The following is a 22,945-nucleotide window of genomic DNA, read 5'->3' as shown; positions in this document are numbered from 1 at the left end:
TGGGTCTACTCACATGTGGGTTTTTAAAAAAAAAAGGTTTTTTTAACGTTTATTTATTTTTGATAGACACAGAGAGACAGAGCACAAGCAGGGGAGGGGCAGAGAGAGAAGGAGACACAGAGTCCAAAGCAGGCTGCAGGCTTTGAGCCATCAGCACAGAGCCCGACATGGCTCAAACACAAACAGTGAGATCATGACCTGAGCCAAAGTCGGACGCTTAACCGATTGAGCCACCCAGGCGCCCCTAGTGTTAAGGTTTGTTTGTTTGTTTGTTTGTTTTTATAAATACAGTACAGTATTGTAAATGTATTTTCCTTATGATTTTCTTAATAACATTTTCTTTTCTCTACCTTGCTTTATTGTAAGAATACAGAACATAATACATATAACAATATGTATATTTAATACATATATTTAATATTTTAAATATCTGTAATATATTTATATAACATATAAACTATGTTTTAATTGACTGTTTATGTTATTGTTAAAGCTTCCGGTCAGCAGTAGGCTCTTAGGAGTTAAACTTTGGGGGAATCAAAAGTTATACTTTTCAACTGGTCAGCGCCCCTAACCCTTACATTGTTCGGAGGTCAGCTGTATTCTTTTAACTGTTCCAATATCCTTTTTCAATCCCACTAGGGTGGAAACTAGGAGAACAGAGTGGAACAGATTCTCCCTCCCAGCCCCGGGAAGGAGCTAACACGGCCAACACGTGGTCTCAGCCTTCTAACCTCGAGGACTGTGCGAGAATAAATTTCTATTGTTTAAGCTACCCAGCTTTGTGGTGCTTTGTTAATGACAGTCCTGGGGAGTTAGTACTCACCGCTCCACTTAAACTCTAAATTATCTGCAGACAGGGACGCGGGGTCCTTTATCCCCAAATCTCTAGCAGCTGGCGTACCCACTAGATGGTTATAGAAACCTTGAGCTGCCTTCTCAAGCCAAGTTCTCCTCGGACTTTAAGTTGGGGGGATAGGGGTTAAAAAAAAAAGGAAAAATGAGAGGTTGGAATTGGTACATACCAGAATTTTGCCCAAGTTTTTACTATCCCCCCCCCAACCCCAACTCCTAAATCATGATGTCTCCTTCTCCACACGCATAGAGGAAAGACTCCAAGATCCAAGGCCGTTCGTCTTTAAAACCATCTGCTAACAGGGATAAGTAAGAACATAATGTCTTCACCCTGTGTCCTACCCCCTCCCTACCCTGGGGTTTAGCTACCCCACAATTTCCTAGGGAACTCTTGTTTCTTATTATTTAAAGGTTAATTTGAAATTCATTTTGGATGAGAAAAGTAAGAAAACTCTGGAAAGCTGTGCACAGCTAAGTGTTTTACCTTAGGTTAGCTTCTAATTCCAGAATCTTTGAAAACTATCAAACTCAGTGATGGATTCATGTGGTTCCCTGACCAATACAGATATTTGTAACAATAATAATACCAGAGAAAAAGATAGCGCAACCTTGGAATGTTTTCCCTTTACTCAGCTGAAAATTAAACCAGACAGGCAATTACCAAGGTTTTGCTATAATATATAATATGTGTCCACTGCATTTATGGCACATTACATATTACATGGTTATTTTTCTGCATTTTCGTCCAATCATCTTATTAGCTCCGGTATTTTTATGTGGTGAATGACTATAAGCTGAAAGTCAAGTGAGGAAGGCACTGGTGGAGAAATAAAAACACAGACTCAGTAAAGTCAAGCCCGTTAAATGTGACCACCACATACAGCAGACCACAGCTGGGGGTGTTGACAATGAACTCTCGATGACTGGAAAGATATTAGGGTACTACGGAGTGCTTTTGTAATGTTCTCTGCACTTAACTAAAAAAAAAAAAAAATCAAAAGTGAAGTGTACCGTGTTAAAATAGAATTCACAGTTGTCTTTAAATATATTTTTCAGACCCTAGAGAACGCCATTGTATATTCTGACGTATTGTTCAAAGAAAATGAAAACCGCTCTATGAAATTCTAAAAATAAACTTGGACCCATTTTTTACAGCTCATTCAACTGGTTTTCTAAATTATGAGTCATTTGTTGCTTTTGGTGTTTGATGCCATTTGCCTAGAGCTACATCGAATCCTATTTTGGGGATATGAGTGAAGATATGATGAATTACAATAAATCAGGCTGCCGTTCAGATTTTTTTTTTCTAATAGCGTTCTGTCTTTTCTTTCCTATTTCTAAATTCCCTTACCCACCTCTGTCTTTTCTTCTGGAGCTAAAGTTTTGTTTTCTTTTATTTCTTTCTCACTTGCTCCTATATTCCCTCCTTCTCCCTAAAGTTAATGTAAACCATCACCACTGGGAATTCCAGAATTTTCCATCCCAAAGATAGAGTAACGTGGCTTAGTCAAGCAGCTCTGAGGGTAAAATTCAACTTCTTACATCATATTCTAAAAAGTAGGATTTGCTGAAAGGCCTGGGTGGCTCAGTCGGTTGAGTGCCCAACTCTTGATTTTGGCTCAGATCAAGCCCCGAGTCAGGCTCTGTGCTGACAGCTCGGAGCATGCTTGAGATTCTCTCTCTCTCTCTCTCTCTCTCTGTCTTTCTCTCTCTGCTCATGAGTGTGTGCACTCTCCTTCTCCCTCTTTCAAAATAAATAAATAAACATTAAAAAAAGTAGGATTTATAGAGAAAGGTTTTTAATTTTTTTCCACAACATTCAGAGAAAGTGACCATATGAGATGTATTAAAACGGAAGGGCCTGAATACCACTGATTAACACAGTAACTGATGTGTAAGTTGTCGTCAATTTTAATTATATACTTGACCATATATTCTGACTCTGAGAACTAAAAATCACAATGCATATGTTATGAGAAATTATATTTTGGCCCAACAAAGGGTCGTAAATGACAAAGCAATCTGCTGAAATATGTAACTTCTTTTCTATAATCACTAGGTATGGGGAGCTAGCTAAACTCAGGATATAGGACCATTTATTTCTGCTCTGTAGTTTAATGTCTAGGTCACAATGGGACTTCAAAGGTTGAGCTGAATCAAACCGGAGTAAACCCTTGATCAAAATAAAATATGTAACTGCCTGTTGGAATAGACTGCTCCCTTCCACATGCTTCCCTTGAATTTCAGGAATGTTCTTAGGCAAGACTGGGCCACCCCAGAGAAGGATTATGAAAAAGTCGACACAGAGCCTATGGACTGTGAGGGTGAGAGTGGGGAGTTCTAAGGGGTCCTGTCACCTGCAATGTCCGGTCTCCCTTTCAAGCTTTGTATCTTTCATTCCACCGTTTCCCTAATCCCCTACCAATGCAATCAATGTCTCAAGTGAAAACAACAGCAACAACAAAACCCTGGGGCATGTGTTAGCTGATTCCTTATCCTTTGTCCAACATTTTGTAACATTCTGAAGGTACAGATCACATTCCCTGCATCTTGGTGTCCTCGATAGGGGTCAGTGGCCAAGCAGATGCTCAGGAAATGTTTGCTGAATAGGAAAAATAAAGCAAACAATTAAAAGAAATTGCTGGAAGGTCACTCCTCGTTTTACGGTTCTGGAATGTGGCTGACAGTCAGAGACCACTGGCCACGTTCTCAGCAGCCCGAGCCCATGTTTCAAGGTAGCAACAGGACACTTTTGAGAATTCCTTGTGATCTTTAAGTGACTTGATCCAGCACCAAGGCACTTTGTTGTGGTCCTTTGTTTTCTTATCGCTTATTGTAAACGTTGAAGAAATCACTGACTGTGTCACCCTAGCAAATGGAGCTGGTGTATACACTGTATAACGGGGAGTCTAGAAAACCAACTCAGTTCACAGTGGCTGCTATGATCAGAATAGCTAATGTGGTTGACCAGAATGGATCGTGGAAGGTCACTTGTCTTTTGCCAGAAACAGAAATGCATTCTTGGGTATGAAGCAATGTGTGGCTGGAAGCCATCAGCTAGATTTCTCAACCATCTCCTCTATGGTGCAATGCTCTGTGTTGGAATCTCACAGCCTGAATTCTTTGCAGGTGCAGCCAAGACTCTGTACTCCAGATCAGCCAGGAGTTCCGAGCTGTGTTTAGACACCCAGGTAGTTGTGTAAGCAGGAGTGGAATTCAAGCAGGTGGTGTAACATGGGGTCCAAATCCGCACAAAGTCAGAACCGACGCGACCCCATGTCGTGATCCTTCTTGAACATTCTCCCTGTGGGCTATTTGGATACCTGGGATACTTTTATAGAACCCCCTTGTAGACCAGTTGAATGGAAAGAGCGTGGAGTTTAAGAGACAGCCAGATCTGGCTGCAAATTCTGGTTTCTGCATTGACTATGCAATCTTGAGTAAGTTACTTAAACAATTTGAACAGCAGTTTTCTTGCCTGCAAATTAGAAATTAGACCTATTTTGTGAATTGCTGCTTCAAATGAAATGGCATTACGCAAAGAGGCTTGCATTTTGTTTCATGGCACATAACAAACATGAAATAAAAGCCCTTATTCCCCTTTTCTTCCCCCTTCTCTTTCTATTCTCCTTATTCTATTTATTTTTATTTTATCTCTATGACTGGGCTAAGTGTGGAAGGCTACACCCATTCTACATACAACCAGAGGTGATTCAGGATGCTAGGCTTCCTCCTGGCTCTGTGTGTGTGTGTGTGTGTGTGTGTGTGTGTGTGAGAGAGAGAGAGAGAGAGAGAGAGAGAGAGAGAGAGAGCATGTGTAAGGGAAGAGAAAGGGTTTGGGTGGAGAGAAAAGATGACAGACTTTTTAAGGCGTGGATATTATCTCATACAGCAGAGTGCCCGAATTCCTTACCCCTCACCTTCGACCTCCTGCCCCCCACCAGCTAACACTCCTGGAGCACAGAGTTGATGATGTTCTTGGTGGGCTTGCTCTCTCTCTGTAATCTCTTCCATCCCCACGCCCTGGGAGGGTCAGAAGAAAGAGAGGAGCAGTATGTGGCAAATGAACATCTCTGCACCCTCATGGAGACCACTGTCAAGTTCACAGACCTCAGAGGGTTACTGGCTTCTTGTAATTCCTCACTTCACCCCCTCTGGGGAGAGGAGGGCCACTTGGGGGCTGTACCAGGCAGGCCTCCTGAGACCCACCTGGTCCAAGGCCTTTCTCTGGGCCACTTCATCATTCCAAACACTAATCAAGGAACGGTCAAGAGGAACACTGTGGGAATTAATGATATAGAACGTCACAGATAAGAAAAAAGCAGGATCTTGGGCAAACGGCTATAACTAGATCACCAAACTTCAGGTGTGAGCAAGACGTGGGTAAGCCCAAAGCTAGAGGAAGATGGCGTGCATCCTTCCATTCATTCACGTATTTCGTTAAGATTACTTATCCAGCCCTTTATTATGTGCCAGGCATTGAGCTAAAAGCCGAGGCTACAATGGTAAACAAATCAGATATAGTCCTCGTCCTCATGCTTGTAGAGTCTGGTGTGGGATCTTGCAGCCTACGTAAGTGAACCTCCGTTTCATAATTGTCGTTTCATTACTAGGGCAGTGTAGCAAATTATCCCCAGGTCTAGCAGCTTAAACTACTTTCTTATGCCCACAGCCCTGCAGCTTAGGAATTTAAACAAGGTACGAGAGCCCATGATGTCTGGGCCTTAGCTGAGAAGATGCAGTGTTGAGCATGACTTAATGGCCAGGGGATGAAATTAGCCGGAGATGTCGTCACTAACTTGGCTGGCAGTTGTTGCTTAACTGTTAGCTGAGAACACATGTGAGTGTCCTCTCCAGTGTAACAGTCTTAGGGCGATGGGCTTCTCACATGGTAACTGGCTTCCCCCAGAGCGTCGTGACAGTAACACAAAAACGCTTCAGGGCCTTTTCTGATCCAGCTTTGGAAAACATAGACCATCATTTCTACCATATTCTATTGGCCTCTAAGGCCAGCCTGGATTCTGGGGAAGGAGAATTAGGCTCCTCCAACTTCTGCCCTCCACCTCTTGATGAAGGACAGCAGGGTAAAAGCACGTGGGCTCAGAGATACAGGTGTGGCCATCTTTTGAAAATACAGTGGCTCCAAAACACTGTAAAATAAGTGTTATGGTAGGTGAGGATATGTTAACATACAAGGAGTCCTAATCTTGACGGGAGGATCAACCAATAGCATTTCAAAGGAAGTGCCCAGTAACCTGAAATTGAGGTTCAGTGGAAGTTAGCCAAACAAAGACAGTGTTAGTTGAGGCTGCTAAAACAAACTACTCAATGTTTGGGAGCCTTAACTCACAAACGTTTGTTTCTCACAGCACTGAGGACTGGAAGTCTAAGATCAGGGTACCACCATGGTCAGGTTATGGTGAGAACCCACTTCTTGGTTTACCTTCTTATATTCTCACATGGCAGAAAAAAGGTCTAGCTCTCCTCCTTATCTTACAAGGACACTAATTCCATCTTGGAGGTTCCACCCTCATAACCAAATCATCTCCCAAAGGCCTTATCTCCGAATACTGCCCTTTGGGGGGGTTAGAATTTCAGTATATGAATTTTGGGGGCAGGGGGAAGGACACAAACATGCAGTCCATAACAAAGAGTATATGAGGAACAATATTTTAAGCCGATAGACCAACATGGGCAAAGGCCCAACATCTGGTGGAAACCTAGGCCATTATGGAACTGAAATGACTTCCATATGACCACCTTATTGGGTGTGAATGTGGTGCCTCATCAGGTAGTGTGGGATGGAGACAGCAGAGAGAGGGAGGCTAGCATGCACATATGTGTGTGTTCCTGCAGGATTAAAAAAAATGAAGTTGGAGAGGTAAGCAAGGACCAGAAGGTCCTCGTGAAGGTCCTGGTGAAACATCCTAGGGAGTTTGAACAACAGTCGGTGAGAGGCAGAAAGAAATGTTATCTGTATGTAGAAAGGCCACTATAGGCAACATAAAAATGAGAACAGAATTCAAATGTAGGAAGCCTTTAATTGTCCAGTATCCAAGTTCTCGAAAAGATAAGGATGCTTACCTTGCCCATTTGGAAGAAAGTATATGGTGCTTTTTTTTTTTGGTCACATTTATTATTATTTTTAAAATTCAGATGGAAAGTGCTGTTCCCTATCCCAAACAAGCATACATCAGACCCATGGATCAGACACTCCCCCTCATCAACCTACAGCATTTTCACGACACACGAAAGACTTTCTCGATTCCTATTAAAAGCAGCAGTGCACCTAAAAGATCACCGTAATACCTAATGTTAAGCATCATTAATTGCCAGTATAATTTTTCATAAACATGGAGAAAATCTCTTCAAGAGGCAATGTAAATCCCCAGTCACCATTTTCTCCTCTAGAAAGGATCAAACTTTCTTCAGGAAGGGAAGATGCTGAGTAGGAAATGCATCATTGTAAGACACTTTATGATACTTTGGACTGTGTGGCAAATGGCTATTTACATGAAACCATTCATTTCCTGCAGTGTGGTTCCCAAGTGTTTGCCTTCTTGGAACAATGACGGGAAAATTCCTAACACAAGAAGGACTATGACGACAGCCCTACTTACGTGTTGCTCTTACTAGTCTTGGAAAATGTCCCATTGTCCTTCATGCATTAGATGAATCTAAAATAAGCAAGAAGTCTAGACAGTGGAAACCATATATCAGATCTATGTTTTACTTAGTATTGTAAAGTGGAAGGCACTCAGGAACCTCTAGTCTGATGAAAGACAAATTAGGAAAATACACAAGGGTAAAAAATATATATGTTGGGTAACAAGTCTTTGGCTACTTTCCTAGTTAATTACCAGCTACTTCAAGTCTTTTCAAGAAGTGAGTGGGGTAAAAATAATACATAAATGAATAAAATTGTGTTAATCAAGTTTGAAAGCAGCTAATTTCTAATGTGTCCTCAACCTTCAAGACTGCTATCTGACCAATTTTGATTATATCCAGCAAGTGTTTATTGGGCCCAGTCTATGTGATCCTTTGCCAATCTATGTGATGCCACACCAATCTATTTTGTTAATTACTACATCTCAACACAACAGATGTTTCACATCTTTTTATTTGGACAAACTTTGGGCACGCTTACTATTGAGTGTTCATTTTCCTTTTGCCATTCGAATGCCCTGATAACTCAAAATTAATTAGTGGCCTTCAATTTTGTTCTTTCCCACATTTGCTTTGGATATTCTGGGTCATTTGGATTTCCAAATGAATTTTTGAATCAGCTTTCGTTTTTTACCAAAAAAAAAAAAAAGAAAAAAAAAGGCTTCTGGGATTTTTATTGGGATTGCACTGATTGTAGGTAGCAATTTGGAGAAAATTGATTATCTTCATAATGTTGAATCCTCTGACTTACAAAATACATATCTCCATTCATTTTATCCCTCTTTAATTTCTCTCAGCATGGTTTCATAGTTTCCAGGACACTTCTTTTGTCAGATGTATCCCTTTTTTTAATGTTTATTTATTTATTTTTGAGAGAGAGAGAGAGAGAGAGCACAAGCAGGGGAGGGGCATAGAGAGAGAGGGAGACATAGAATCCAAAGCAGGCTCCAGGCTCTGAGCTGCCAGTGCAGAGCCCAATACTATAAGGGGCTCAAACCCATGAACTGCAAGATCATAACCCAGGCCAAAGTCAGATGCTTAACCAACCAAGCCACCCAGGAGCCCCCAGATTTATCCTTAAATATCACTAGTATCATGCTATTGTAAATGTCATTGCTTTTCGATGTTTCAATTATTCATTGCTAGTTTACAGAAATATAATTCACTTTTGTATATTGATCTTGTATACCAAAACTTTGTTCAACTAACTGATTGATTCTAGTATCTTTCCTGTAGACTACACTGAGTTTTCTACGTAGACATTCATGTTGCCTTAAAAAAAACCAAAAAGCTTTTATTCCTTTTTAAAATGATGCCTTGTCTTTCTTCCTCTTGCCTTATTACACTGGTTAGAGCCTCCAATATGGTGTTGAATACAAGGGGTGAGAGCAAGCATTCTCATCTTTATCTTCATATCGAGAAGAGCATTCAGTCTTTTGCCATTGAGTTTTATGGTAGTTGTAGGTCAGTAGATGTCTTCTATTGAGTTGAGGAAGTTCCCTTCTATTCCTAGTTTCTAAAGAGGTTTTAATAGAAACAGATGTTGGGTTTGTCAGACCTTCCTACATCTGCAGGGATGATTATGTGGGTTTTCTTTTTTGGTTTGGTGAATTACATTGATAGTATTTAAAATGTTAAACCAACCTTGCATTCCTGATATAAATCTCACTTGCTCATAATATGCTTTTTATTTTTTGTTACATTTGATTGTTGTATTTTTAAAAAGAATTCTTACACCTAAGTTAAGGAGAAGTATTGATCCAAAGTTTTCCTGTCTTGTAATATTTTTACCACAGTAATTTTAGCTTTATAGAATGAGTTTAGAAGTATTCTCTTTAATTTCTAGAAAAGTTTGTGTAAAAATCGTATTATTTGCAAATGTTTGGTAGAATTCATGAGCCCTACTTATATGTTACTCTTACTAGTCTTGGAAAATGTCCCATTGTCTTTCATGCATTAGATGAATCTAAAATAAGCAAGAAGTCTAGACAGTGAAAACCGTATATCAGATCTATGTTTTGCCCCCATAAGCCATCTGGGCCTATAATATTCTTTATTAACTACAAATTGAAGTCCTTTTTATAGATGTAGAGGTATTCAGGTCTATTCTTTTTTTATTGAGATGTAAATGACATACAATATTGTATTAGCTTTGGGTGTAAGCATAAGGATTATATATATAATATGTAATAATAATTGTATAGTATGTCATATATACAATATCATATATATTATACCTGAATTCTATATTGCTGAATGATCACCACAATAAATTCAGTTAACATCCACCACTAGACAGTTATAATTTTTTTCTTGGGATGAGAACTTTTAAGATTTACTCTCAGCCGTTTTTGAACATACAATAGCGTTAACTACAGTCACCATGCCGCACATTATATCCCAATAATTATTTATCTTATAACTCTAAGTTTGTATCTCTTGAACTCCTTCACCCACCTCTCCATGTACTCTACCCCACGCCTCACAAATCAGAGGGTTTAAAAAAAATTTTTTTTTGATGTTTTATTTATTTTTAAGAGAGAGAGAGACAGAGTGCAAGCAGGGAAAAGGCAGAGAGAGAGGGAGACACAGAATCCCAAGCAGGCTCCAGGCACCGAGCCATCAGCACAGAGCCCCACACGGGGCTTGAACTTGCAAACTACGAGATCATGACCTGAGCTGAAGTTGGACGCCCAACCGACTGAGCCACCCAGCTGCCCCATGAATCATATGGTTTTTTTTTTTAATACAACTTCTGGGAATGGGCACTATTCCTCGGCCTGTGTGAGCTCAGGAGCTATTTCCTCTGACCATTTCGGGTTGTTCGTTTTCTAGCTTCAGATGGTTTCCTCACACACATGCGATTATTTCTCAGCTGACTACTGCAGGAGAACCTTCTGTGGAGTTCTGCGTTTCCGTCTGTGCACAGCTCTCCTCCCCTCAGTGTTCTGTCCTGCGACCTCTATCTGTCTTGGTCTCCTGAGATCCTCAGTCTCAAATCAGACTCCAGTAGGCTGTACTTGAGCTCTCTCTCTTGGTGACACAGCCCAAGATGAGACCTCGCTCACGGCAACAAGCTGGAGTGATCATAGGACTTACTTTACTTGTTCCTTTTCATTCAGGATCATTATCTTCTATTACCTGATGTCCAGAGTCTTGAAAACTATTGCTTCTTTTTTTAAATTTTTATTTATTTATTTTTGAGAGAGAGAGGTCGGGGGAGGGGCAGAGAGAGAGGGAGACAGAGAATCCCAAGCAAGCTCCACACTGTCAGTGCAGAGCCCCATGTGGGGCTCAAACTCATGAACCGTGAGATCATAACCTGAGCTAAAACCAAGAGTCGGGCGCTTAACCGACTGAGCCTCCCAGGAGCCCCGAAAACTGTTGTTCCTTATAGGTGTTGTCTGTGTTTCTTTCCTCCCCAGACGGGAGAACAAATCCAGTCCCCTGTTACTCCATCTTACTGAAAGCTGAATTGCTTCTTTTTTAAAGCCATGGCAAAAACGGGTTTTTCTACTACTTTACCTGAACTTAATCCTAACCATCACAGATCAGGGTTAGCAATTAAATACAGAATTAGTAAACTAGAAAAATATGAAGAAAGTATTCAGAATGTAGCACAGAGGAAACAAGAAATAGAAAATTAAAAAAAAATTATAAGAGACAATGGAGGTAGAATGAAAAACTGTAAAATATTTCTTGCATTCCCCTTTTTCCTCCTGGGATTAGTTTCTTTCCTACTAATGTACATCCTTTTTTCATTCTCTCAGTGATGGAAAGTCCATGATTTGTAAAATGTCAGGCTCCATCTGTTTGAAATTGTCTTTATTTCGCCTTGTTCTTGAATAATAATTGAGCTAGATGGAACTTTCCCGGTTGACAACCACTTTCTCCCATTACTGGAAGGCATTATTCTGTTGCTTTCTGGTCTCTTGTAATGCTAATGAGAATTCTGCCTTTAGTCTAATAAAAGGTAATCTACCTTTTATTCTGATTGCTTTTATTTTTTTTAATTTTTGATGTTTTTATTTATTTTTGAGAGAGAGGAAGTGACAGAACATGAATGGGGGAGGAGCAGAGAGAGAGGGAGACACAGAATCTGAAGCAGGTTCCAGGCTCTGAGCTGTCAGCCCAGAGCCCGACGTGGGGCTCGAACTCGTGAACCGCGAGATCAGGACCTGAGCCAAAGTCAGATGCTTAACCAACTGAGCCACTTAGACACCCCTATTCTGACTGCTTTAAAATTTTTCTTTTGTTTTTAGTATCATGCTGCTTGTTCCTGACCATTCGTCAGAATTTCCTTCCTTTCTAAGACTGAACGATATTTCATTGTAGGTATGTGCCACATTTTGTTGAAATTCTTAATTTTTTTTTAAACAAGGATTCCTGCATTTTCATTTTGCCCTGGCCCTGCAAATAATGTAGCTGGTCCTGCCTTTATTCTATCACATGAGAGTTTTATTGGAAAAGCTGTAAAAGAATACAACATCGGAGGCATTCATAGCGTATGCTTTACAAGATGATTTTACTGGTCCAAGAGAAAATCACTCAGAGGGTTAAGCCCTTCACAGATAGGCCCAGTGTGCCCTGCCCTGTCCCCCAATTCTCAGGTCTATGTCCCCCTGAGGGGGGCTTTCGTTTGCAAACCACCAGAACGTGAACCTTCATCTCCCTTTGGAGAAATGCACCCCATACTCACTGGCATCAGGAATGTCCTAGAATCCCCTTGCACCCATTTGCACACCTGAACCAATACGATCCTTAGGGCAATCGCTTGCAACAAGACGTTTCCCCAATTAAGCCAGAGTATCACTGGCAGACAGGGTTTTTGTTTAGGGACAGTTCGGGATAAATGTTGGCATTCCAGGTTCAGTGCTCTTTGAGATTTCCCTGGTAGTGTAATGCACAAACTTGCTTTATTCTTATTCTTTCTGGGTCATCTCATAGGTAACTATTCTCTCGGGAGAGACATGAAGTCTTCCAAACATCATGACCAAGATCCATGCTAGGGATGAGAAACATTTCTCTAATTACAACATAGTATAGTGTGCTCTCACTGCTCCCTTGAGGGGATGGAGATATATATGATTATGCACTGAAGTGACAGGCCGCCCTTTGTCTCCTTCCTAATTCCAGAATTTGACCAGAGACCCAGAGCACATAAAAAAAACGAGCCCTAGTACATGTAACTTTTTCTAACAACAGCCATTTGCTTTTTAGTGCCTCTCCTCGGGCCACACAAAGACCTAGTGAAGCTTTGACATAAGGGTTTTTTGGTACCTTACACCGATGGCATTTGTAAGCAGAGCATTCCATGCTAAAAAGCGAATCAGAATTAAAGTATTTTTCTAATTTAAAGCAATTCCCGGGGTAAGAGGGTAGGATAATTCAGGTTATGTGTGTGTGTTGGGGGGCGGGGGACAGAGGTACTGCTCATAACATGTGTTTAGAATGAATGAAAGCATGTGAAATTGAATTGGATGACAAAACAATCCTTAGAGAAAAGTCTGTGAGGTAGCTGGAATTCTAAGTATAAATGAAAGAGGTCAGACCTCCCTATAATAAAAATGAAGCTTTGGCTACACGATTACAGCTAGTGTTTTTGATCTGGCTGTTAAGGATCCCGCAAATAGTTGAAAGGCAATTTAATTTATTAATAGGTTGTCTAGAACTGAGCTGACCAGCATGATGGCGAGTGGTCACAGGTGGCGCTGAGCCCTTGAAATGTGCTACAAAGTGGACATTTCACACTTGAGTTTGAAGACTTGGTATGAAAAAAAGGAGAACGCTACGTATTTCATGAATATTAACAATGACAGCATTTTATACATATTGGGTTAAATAAGATAGTAGTTAGATACACTTTATATCTGCTTCTTTTTGCTTTTTCAATGGGGCTACTAGAATGTTTAGAATCGTTTAGAATAGTGTACGTGGTTTACATTACATCTCTGTTGGAGAGCACTGGTCTAGAACCCATCTAGTTTCTGATACAAACCCACTTAGTTTCAGACCTCTGGTTTTCTCGGATTTACTCTCATCCTGAAGATTTCATCCCATTCTGTACTGGCAGCTTGGGTCTCAGATGCATCATTTGTTGGTACGTGACCCCCGCCCACCTCTACGTCTCTACAACTCATCTTCTGCACACGCTTCGGGGACAGGGAGAATCTATTTCTTTGAGGAAAATACCCAAATTGTTATTCTAAGGTGGCTTTTTTTGTTTAACTGAAATTCAGAATAGAATGAGGAATGAATTGTGAAATTTGGCAGAACTTTTCTTTTCAATATCAGTGAGTCTGTCAACCGTGCTATATAAAGACAGACATGACTGGGGCGCCTGGGGCGCTCAGTCGGTTGAGTGTCCGACTTCAGCCCAGGTCATGATCTCATGGCTCATGAGTTCGAGCCCCGTGTTGGGCTCTCTGTTGACAGCTCAGATTCTGTGTCTCCCTCTCTCTCTTTCTCTCGCTCCCTCAAAAATAATAAAACATTGTTTAGAAATTAAAAAAAAAAGATATGCATGATCGAAAGCCTCTGATGTCTTCCTCACTGTCCTTGCCAGAGAAGAAACAACTCATGAAACCAGAGACAGCACTTGTGCAAAAGCAGGATTTCACTAGGTTTTATTCTCTAGCAGGCAGCTAACTTTTAATGTGAGGAAGTGCACGGAAAATGCTATGCTCAGGGTACCCAGGGAAGACTTATTTCAGAGACTTATTTCATCACGTCAATGGCTGGAATTACAGGGCAGACAGAGGAGAGAGAAACAAAGAGAAAGGGTCATAAGAAGAACATATTTTGTAGGGTTTCATTACTTAATGTAAGTTAAGAATATACCATATGCGTTAATGTTTCATTTTTTGAGCAAAAGTTTTCCATTTTGAGAGTTGGCTGATAAGCGAGGAATGAATGTAATTTTACAATATTTTGAACATTTTAAAATTCATTCTGTGTTGTGTTGAACAAAAGATGTAGCAAAGGAAACGTAGCTAACTCATTTGTATTTTGTAGTTTATGTAATGACGCTGAAGTATCGAGCATATACTTTGAGCTTAGAATAAATATATATTGTTGTGTCCCCAAATTTTGGATTCATACTTTTCTATGGTCCCAGTACTTAAACATACAAACTTATTTAGGGGTGCCTGCGTGACTCAGTTGGTTGAGCGTTCAACTCTTGGTTTCAGTTTAGGTCATAATCCCAGGGTCATGGGATTGAGCCCTGCACTGGGCTCCATGTTGAGCATGGAGATTTTCTCTCTCTCTCTCTCTCTCTCTCTCTCTCTCTCTCTCTCTCTCTCTTTCTCTCTCTCCCTCTGCCCCTCTCCCCCACTTGCACGCACACTCTCTCTCTCTCTTTCTCTCAACATTTAAAAAATATATTTAGGATTATTTTTCAAGTTTGGAGGCCTATTTCCTGACCCCACTCATGGCCTGCGCCTGAAATAACTCCTGATAAAATACAATGTCACATTTATTTTAATGCCTCTAAAGTAAATGGTGATGCTGGTGTTTCCCAGCTAGGTGAATGAACAGCTTTATGTAGCCTAGATGAAATGCTGCTTACCTGACTCTACTAAATGTGTCTTTAATGTTGAACCAGCACAACAGCTGTGGTGGTGATTATTATGAAATTCAATCTAAACTTTATATCTAAGAAACCTTTCATTGTCTGAGGACTTTCTTTCTGGCCACTGGAGCACTGACGTTCTGCCTTGTGCAAAGGCTGAGCCGTAAATGCCTGAGAATTCAGACCCCAAGAAGTCGCTCACAACCCATGTCAGGTGAGGATAAATCTCACAGTTTTCTTGCCCCTTAGTTACTGTAATGTTGAGGCATATTCTGCCCTAGCACTCCATAGATTATCACTTGGGGATATTGTTAAAAATTCCCGTTCTGATTCGGCGGATTTGGGGCTGGAGCTTGAGCTGATGGTAGTGATCCACTTAGGGTAGGAAGTTTTGTTGTTGTTTTTTTTAATGTTTATTTATTTTTGAGAGACAGAGCATGAGCAGGGGAGGAGCAGAGAGAGGGAGACACAGAATCCGAAGGAGGTTCCAGGCTCTGAGCTGTCAGCACAGAGCCTGATGTGGGGCTCGAACTCACAAGCCACAAGATCATGACCTGAGCTGAAGTCAGACCCTTAACCGACTGAGCCATAGGGTAGGAAGTTTTACACAATCCCCTGGCATTCCCCCACAGAATTAAGCTCCATTTGCCCTCAGTGGGAAGTTGCTTGATTATTCTTTCATTTACTTCCCTTCTCTGTTTCTTATCCCTTCCCTTACTAGTGTTTGCTATTTGCATTGGATCCTTATTTTAAGGGCTGCTTCTGGGGGAACCCAAACTAATGATACACATACATACATGTCTTGATATCGTAACACCTACTTCTATCTTGATATCTAAATCTCTCTAGATTTATTCTATCTATCTATCTATCATCTATCTTGAACACAGCAACACAGTGCAGCCTCTTACATCCAGCAATGGAAGCATTAGAAGAGAAAAGAGAAAGGCATCCAGGAGAAGCTGGAAAGAGAAAGTAGATCGTCACCAGCTAAAGTGACTCTTTTCTGCCTCCTTATGTCATTGTGAAAAAGATTTGATATTGTGGAGCTCTGGTTAAAGAAGACACCATGCAGTTAGCTAAGGCTGCATAGACAGTGCCCCTCTAAAAGCCCACGGAGTGATAGCCGTTCTACTCAGAAACGTGGGTAAAGACTTTTTGTCCTATTCTATTATTCAGGACACAGTGTCGAGGGCGTTGGTCATGGCGGGGTGGGGGGGAGGTCATGGAAAGAAGGTAGGTAAAATGTTAATCTTGGAAAGGACATGAAAGCAGCGAAGCAGAGAGACTCCGGGTCAGGTGGCAGGAAGGCAGGGCCACACCTCCAGGCTCATGGGTCAGCTCCGGAAAGAAGAGGAAAATTAGCAGATGGGCTTGGCAGATGTTCACCCAGGATTCTTTAGTGACCTTGTGCAACTGATACAATGTGTGCCACTCATCTTGTAGAAATGTGACTGAAAGCAAAGCTCTGGACTTTCTGGGCTCAAATCCCAACTCCTCCACTTAGTTTTGCCACCTTAACATTTTATTCAAGCCCTTTAAGCATCAATTTCCCCATCTCTGTAGCGAGGACCATAATGCCTATTTCATAGCATTGCGATGAAAATTAAATGAGATGTTTAATAAACATTAATTAAACGTGTGTTTACGGGGCGCCTGGGTGGCGCAGTCGGTTAAGCGTCCGACTTCAGCCAGGTCACGATCTCGCGGTCCAGGAGTTCGAGCCCCGCGTCGGGCTCTGGGCTGATGGCTCAGAGCCTGGAGCCTGTTTCCGATTCTGTGTCTCCCTCTCTCTCTGCCCCTCCCCCGTTCATGCTCTGTCTCTCTCTGTCCCAAAAATAAATAAACGTTGAAAAAAAAATAAATAAACGTGTGTTTAAATAAATAAAACACACGTGTGTTTATTATCACATTCAGGGAAAGCCACTGGAGTGATATCACACTGGTGATGTGAACCAATCCCAGGTATGACAGCTGAGCATTCCCACCGCGGCTCTTAGCTGTGCATGACATCCCCTGCCCCGGGGAAGTCTTCCCTTGAGCAAAGCAAACACCTGTTCTCGGTGAAATGCAAAAGGGAAACTTGGTTTAAAGCTCTTGCTTCCTCTTCTCGTAAAACTTTGCGACCCCTGCTAAAATAGTTCCTGGCAAGGCCACTTCCAGTTTCTCAAGTTCAGAAGAGAACCAGTGATCCGAGATCTCTTAGGGCAATGGCTCCGTCTTGACCGGTGCTGCCCTATCTGCGATTCTGGAGGCTTAAAGACAGGCAGAATCACTTTGATTTTGCTGTTAAGATCCAGTCTTCCCACCCAGTGGCCTCATCATTTGCTGTGGCTTCTCCCCAGTGCCCTGACGGCTTAATATTCTGGAAGCAACCTTTCGGAAGGCCAAGGACAGGTCAGCTCTGAGGATTGTTCGAAAGAGAATCGGTCATTGTACTAAGCTGTTTGATTCTGGTACTTCTTTAATCTCAGTGTTTTGAAAGCCACTTCCCCTCCTTAACTAAGGCCTGCCCCAGCCTCTTGAAGGGCCAGAGAAGGCGGATGCTGATGGAAATCACAGACGTGGCCAAACCTCCCTGGCAGCAGTCCGGTCAGAGGTCATTTGGCCCTTTTCCAGTTAACAGGTGGCACTCAGTTTTCAGAGAGGCTTCTACTTTTCAAGATGGTTTGAATCAAGAGACATTCAGAGTCAAACACCAGTCACTTTGCATTTCATTTTCTGTAAAGCCAACTAGAGACTTCTTGACAGCTGCCCTTTTGAAATAAGCTTGTAGTGGTGGGGGTGATAGGTATCAGAAACAAAGTTTCTTTTCATGTGTCTGTTAGCCATCTGGATGCTGCTCTGGAAAACAGAGTGGAGGTTCCTCAAAAAATTAAAAATAGAACAACCCTACCACCCAGCAATAGCACTACTAGGAATTTAGCCAAAGGATACAGGAGTGCTGATTCATAGGTTTCTAGCAGCTTTTTCAACAGTAGCCAAATTATGGAAAGAGCCTAAATGTCCATCAGCTGACAAATGGATAAAGAAGATGTGGCTTACATATACAATGGAATACTACTTGGCAATGAGAAAGAATGAAATCTGGCCATTTGCAGCAACGTGGATGGAACTGGAAGGTATTAAGCTGAGTGAAATAAGTCATACAGAGAAAGACAGATACCATATGCTTTCACCCATGTGTGGATCTTGAGAAACTTAACAGAAGACCATGGGGGAAGGGGAGGGGGAAAATGGTTACAAACAGAGAGGGAAAAATGGCATTGAGAGGGTGATGGGCATCTAGGAGGGCACTTGTTGGGATGAGCACTGGGTGTTGTATGTAAATGATGAACCACGGGAATCTACCCTGAAAACCCAGAGCACACTTTACACACTGTATGTTAGCCAATTTGACAATAAATTATATTTAAAAAAAAACAACGAAGTTTCTTTCTGAAGATTCTTTCTGAATTCTTTCTGAATTGCTGTTGTTTCAAATTACACTTCAGTATGCCACATGATAGATGCCCCCGCCCCGTGCGCGCGCACACACACACACACACACACACACACACACACACTGTCTCTCTCTCTCTCTCTCTCTCTCTCTCTCACACACACACACACACACACACACACACACACACACACACTGGAGTATGTAGGCAGTCAGGAAGCATAAAGAATTGATGCTAATGTCTGAATGAAGGAATTGTTGTTACTAAAATAGATTCCTTTTTACACTATTCCACTATTATGAAGAATAATCATTTGTTAATTAATATGCTGGCCCTGAAGGTCGCTCTCATTTGTATTGAAACACAAAATGTTTATCCTCCCTTCTCCTTCCTCCCAACTGGGAGAACTAAAAGATACGTAATTCACACGTACTTGTGAAATTCAAACACATTTTTAAAAAATCCATAGGCAGTAAGTCTAAGCTAAAGGATTCCTATTGAAGCCGCTGACCACAGAAATCTAAATAGGTCCTAATTAATTAAGAGACTCGGCCATTCTTTTCTTGGGTTAATTACCCAAGTTCCAAAACACAAACCTCACATTCATACACCATGCAAAAACATGGGTGCAGATGCAGAGACCCTGGGGTGGTGCCTAGACTTCCAACGATGCCATCAGAAATAGAAACAGCGCGTCTGACAATTATATGATCTAACACCACTGCCCTATAAGGAAGATTTTCCTACTCCTGCCTTTTCTTCCACAGGTGAAGGGATTCAACAGGGTGGCCACCTAGGAACACACACTTGCGTTTTCTCCACAGGTACCCTTGAATACGAGAGTCATATTTGTAGCTCCCCTAGGAAAGAATCAAAGGTCAAGGGGTGGGTGGCCCAGGCTCTTGCTTGGAGTGTGGAGTGTAGACAACAGCTGCAGTGTGTCAGTGAGATTGGCTGCTGATGAGAAAACGCATTGACGATTTCAGTTAACCTCATAGATCAGTAACAGAACACTGTCCCACTAAATCAGGGGCCACCGCGGCAGCTATAGTTGGTTTCACTGAAATCAGTATTGGTTTTTTTTTTTTTTTCATTGTGGTAAGATACACGTGACATGAAATTTATGATCTTAACCATCTTTAAGTTACAGTTCAGTAGTGTTAAGTACATTCATATGGTTATGCAACCCATCCCCAGAGATCCCTCTCTCTGGTAAAAACAAAGATCTGTACCCATTAAGCAATAACTCCTCATTTCCAATCTCCCCCAGCCCCTGGAAACTGCCATTCTACTTTCTGTCTCTGTCCATTTGATTAATTTAGCTATCTCATATAACTGGAATCACACGGTATTTGTCCTTTTGTGACCGGCTCATTTCACTTAGCATAACATCCTTAAAGCTCATCCATGTTATTGCCTGTGTCAGAATTCCTTCCTTTTTTAAAAAAAATTTTTTTTAATGTTTATTTATTTCTGAGACAGAGAGAGACAGAGCATGAGTGGGGGAGGGGCGGAGAGAGAGAGGGAGACACAGAATCTGAAGCAGGCTCCAGGCTCCGAGCTGTCAGCACAGAGCCCGACGTGGGGCTCGAACTCGTCAACCGTGAGATCATGACCTGAGCCGAAGCCAGACGCTCAACCGACTGAGCCACCCAGGCGCCCCAGAATTCCTTCCTTTTTAAGGCTGAATAATATCCCATCATATGGCTAGACCACATTTTCTTTATTCATCTGTTTTTTTTAAGTTTATTTATTTATTTTGAGAGAGAGAGAGTGGGGGAGGGACAGGGAGAGGGAGAGGGAGAGAGAGAGAGAGACAGAGACAGAGACAGAGACAGAGAGAGAATCCCAAGCAGGCTCAATGCTGTTAGACTCAGAGCCCGCATCGGGCTCCATGCACAAACCATGACATCATGATCTGAGCTGAAATCAAGAGTTGGAGGCTTAACAGACTGAGCCACCCAGGGACTCCTCACTCATCTATCGATGAACACTTGAATTGTTTCCGTCTTTTGGCTATTGTGAATGATGCTGCTGTAAACACAGGTGCCTGAAGTCAGTATTTTAAATTACCACAGTAGAGGGCTCATCTTCCATTTCATGACTAACCTACTCTCTGATCCTCAAGTCATGTATTTTGTTGGGAGTGTAAAATTGTTCTGATTCAGGGAGCCCTTTTGATCCATGATACTCACTGACATAGCTGAGTGGGGTGAGGGAACCTATGGGCATGGAGCAGAAAGGAAGCTAACAGGTTTATGCGTCTGTCTCAATTTTAATCTCTGCCTCCGTAGCACTAAATTTTAATCGTCCAGACTACTCTAGCCAAAATATACCGAATGAGAAATATTATCCAAGAGTTCTGCCCTTACTGATATCAGTCGTGGCTAATACTGGCACAGCACTTAAAATATTTCAGAAACCATTCTTAGTGATTATGCTATCAGCATAGCTGTTTTACTAACGGGGAAATGACTCCAAAGGTGCCTAAGCATCTTGCTGAGTGGCACACAGGTGGTCAGCGTTATGTGAACCCAGGTAGTTTTTGCCCCAGAGTTCATGCACTTCACCGCTATGCTACCCTGTAACTCATATATGGACATTTATGGAGAGATGTATGTGTGTGGGGGGGGGGGGGGGTCGCATTGTATCTAATTGTTACTTTTTGACAAAAGGCAATGAGAGAAGACAGAACTTCAACCGATATTGCTAGAAAAGGGTGCAAGAATGTATGATAGGAGGTACTCTGGTTTTGTAATTGAACAAGGCTTGTTACCCCAGCTCTCCCACCAGTTGTCTGGTAACATTGACCGCTGGTTTTATCCTCGTGGCTTCAGTTTTCTCATCTGGAAATGGGATGGGGAAATGGAAATAATCATATCTACTTGACTTAGCTGCGAACACTTAAGGGATTGTCTATAGTATACTTGGCTCGTGGAAGGTACTCAATATAGGTTAGTTCTCTTAAGTCTTATGAAGCAGGAGAAGAAGGTGATCTCAAAATATGTGTTTTCATAAGGACATGCTCTGCATAAACACATTCGTCATAAACACACTCTATTTTCCTGTGTACGAGGGCACTTAGGAATTACATTACCTCCTCTCCCTTTTGCATTCTACTAGAGTCGAATCAGAAATACAAGAGACATGCTAAGTTGGAACTCTAATGGTAGGTCCTGAAAAAAATCAACCCCATCACTTTAACTGGGGAAAGAACTCCAAATACCACTATGTTGGACATTTGTCATAAATCAGCCTTCCATGCCAGCACAGATGTACTGCCTCCCAATCTTGACTCAAGGCCATTATTGTGCAATCGTATCTTGACAGCTGCATAATCATTTTTGACTCTTCTCTTGATTTAATGTTTTAAATGGTGTAGCAATTTGAATAATAGAAAGTACCATAAATCCGTTATTTTACTGATAAAAAATACTCACATGGAACCTTATGTATTATTTGTCTAGTAAGTTGGATTAATTCAAGAACAAGCCTTCTGAGCTCAGTTGATTCGAGAACGATCACCCATTGGAGAGTTGCGCTGCGCAAGAAAGACTTCTTCACATTGCCCCAGTACTCTGCTTTGAAGATATGCACAGTAAGGCACCGAGGGGACCAGTGGGACATGCGTGCAAATCCAAGTCTACCAACTCTCAAAAGAAAACTTTCGCGACAGCAGAGGAGTGTCTCTGTAGAGATTAAAAGATAGCGTACATCCCTAGGTGGATATACTTGCATCTTTACACGTGTATGTAAAACAAATATAAGTTTCACATTGCTTCCCACCTACCCACTGTCTTTTCCTTGTAATGCTTTCCTTTGAGCAAAAAGTTAAACTTCAAGGGCACCTGAAGTTAAGCTTCTGACTCTTGATTTCGGCTCAGGTCATGATCTCACGGTTTGTGCGTTCCAGCCTCGCATCCGTCTTGACTCAGTGCCATTGTTGTGAAATCATATCCTAACGGCCACACAATCAATGCTTGGGGTTCCCTCTCTCCCTCTCTCTCTGCCACTCCTCCACTCAAGCTCTCTGTCTCTCTCAAAAGAAATAAATAAACTTAAGAAAAGTTTAACTTCTCAGTGTGTTTTCATTCTATGATTATTAACGATTGACTGCTGTCAGGTCAATTTATGTATTTGCCAAATCAATGGCAAGTTTAAACAAGCTTAAGAAGTTTGGGAACTGTCTGTAAGGTAGGTTCCATTTTCCCACCGGCCCACTAAATATCTCGTCATTGACATTATCGGAGGTTCCAGCCTAGTGATAGAGAAAAACATTTGATTGGATTCAAAAAGCAGGAATGGAAGTGTGTGTGTGTGTGTGTGTGTGTGTGTGTGCGTTTAACAGTGTTATTTTAGAGCAGTTTAAGGTTCACTGCAAAACTGAGAGGAGGAGACAGAGGTGTGT

General features: G+C 41.6%; 1 long non-coding RNA gene across 1 annotated transcript; it reads left to right on the top strand.

Moving 5' to 3' along the window:
• Positions 1-206: 206 nt before the first annotated feature.
• LOC121020507 (uncharacterized) lies at positions 207-22,744 on the top strand. Its single transcript, XR_005786171.1, has 3 exons — positions 207-255; positions 11,784-11,856; positions 22,005-22,744. It is a non-coding gene; the product is annotated as an uncharacterized LOC121020507 (long non-coding RNA).
• The last annotated feature ends 201 nt before the right edge of the window (positions 22,745-22,945 follow it).

This window comes from Herpailurus yagouaroundi, unplaced genomic scaffold (assembly GCF_014898765.1).
Source record: "Herpailurus yagouaroundi ecotype Mexico unplaced genomic scaffold, PumYag 250, whole genome shotgun sequence".
Taxonomy (NCBI): domain Eukaryota; kingdom Metazoa; phylum Chordata; class Mammalia; order Carnivora; family Felidae; genus Herpailurus; species Herpailurus yagouaroundi.
The sequence above is the reverse complement of the archived record's forward strand: the minus strand, read 5'-3'. Positions and strand labels throughout refer to the sequence as shown.